Genomic DNA, 1,880 nt, shown 5'->3' with positions numbered 1-1,880 from the left:
CTGAATAATAAAAAGTATTAATATATGACTATTGACTTCTTGGTTGCCTTAAATACTTTAATTAATGCAAAGCATAATGTCAGAATTGATAAATGGGTCTTTAAGTTCCATTTTCTATAGTCCAGGAAGCCTTGCAAGCATACAAAATGTGTACAAAAGATGGGAAAGAGGACTATAAAACAAAGCAATAAGATAAAAAATTCTGGTATTTATCCTCACAGTATTTTGTCACTAGCCCAAGTACAATGTTGGGAAACAAAGGACTGAAGATGCTGGAATCTCTATCAAAAACACAATGATGCTGGAGGAACTCAGCAGGCCAGGCAGCATCCGTGGAGAAAAGCAGGCGGTCAACGTTTCGGGTCAGGACCCTTCTTCAGGTCTGAAGCTAGGAAAAGGGCTTCCCAATATGTAGGAGGGAAAGCAGAGCAGTGATAGGTGGACAAAGGAGGGAGGTGGGGTGGCACAGGGTGGTGATGGGTAGATGCAGGTTAGTGATAGACAGGTGCGGGGGAGGAGAGGAGAGCAGATCCACTGGGGGATGGGTCAAAGGTACGGAGAGATAGGAAAAAAAAGGTAGAAAAAAGAGGTTACGAAAGGGAAGAAGAGAAGAAGCATGGTGGGGGGGGGGGGGTTTGTTGTGGGGGTGGGGATTACCTAAAGTGGGAGAATTTAATATTCATGCTGTTAGGTTGCAAGATGGAAAATAAGGTGCTGTGCACTTTGGTAATGAGAATAGGAAAACAGAATATTTAGATAAGATATCTTTATTAGTCACATGTACATCGAAACACACAGTGAAATGCATCTTTGCATAGAATATTCTGGGGGGCAGCCCGCAAGTGCCACCACACTTCCGGTGCCAACATTGCATGCCCACAACTTCCTAACCCATACGTCTTTGGAATGTGGAGGAAACCGGAGCACCCGGAGGAAACCCATGCAGACACGGGGAGAACGTACAAACTCCTTACAGACAGTGGCCAGAATTGAACCTGGGTCACTAGCGCTGTAATAGCGTTACACTAACCGCTACACTACCGTGCCTGCCCTATTTAAGTGGTCTAAGTCAATAAAATATGAGTGTTCGGAGATATCTGGGACTACTGATATGAGAGAAACAGAATATTAGCATGCAGTCTCACCAAATAATAAGGAAATCACATAGAATATTGATCTATGAAATAAAGCAGAAAAGTGTTAGAAGTAGGTTGGCTAGTATCTGTGGAGCAAGAAGGAGAGTTAATGTTTCAGGTCGATGCCCTTTCCTCTGAAATGGAATGTTGACTGTTTGCTACAAAGAGGCATGGGGTACAAAAGCTCTTGATTATTAGCAAGAAATGGACGAGATACATAACCATTAAGCACTATTATTCTGCAGATGCTAAGGATCATACTTGTTCAGCTTTGAGGAACAGAGTGCGCACTGTGCCAAAGGTGCTATTACCGTGGTTTCTGACACAGATTACCTTTTAGTATTGTGATGATCCTTATGTAGGTGTTGATGCCTTGCTGTTCTGGGAGTTGAGCCTCACTCTCCTACATTTTCTTGTATGGATACCATAAGCTAGTAATATTGGCATAGCAATCTGAACAACGTAAGTGCATGTATCATACACTGGTCCCCCAGGACTACCTTTGTCTATTAATAGGAGTAGGTTGCTAGTAGTAGGAGAGCAGATAGCTGTCACATGACTAACAACACTGACCCCTCTGGTCGGAGGACAGCATTGCTCCTCGGATCGGAAGTGACACCACTGTCAATCAAGGTGTGGCTCCACCCACCCATCAGGTGTGGGCATAGGGATTGGCCTAGGAGAGCACCTTTGTTCCTGAACCTGCCTGACCATTGGCCTTGGCAGGCACCTTTGTCCTTGACC

This window comes from Pristis pectinata, chromosome 1 (assembly GCF_009764475.1).
Source record: "Pristis pectinata isolate sPriPec2 chromosome 1, sPriPec2.1.pri, whole genome shotgun sequence".
In the NCBI taxonomy this organism is placed as follows: Eukaryota; Metazoa; Chordata; class Chondrichthyes; order Rhinopristiformes; family Pristidae; genus Pristis; species Pristis pectinata.
The sequence above is the reverse complement of the archived record's forward strand: the minus strand, read 5'-3'. Positions refer to the sequence as shown.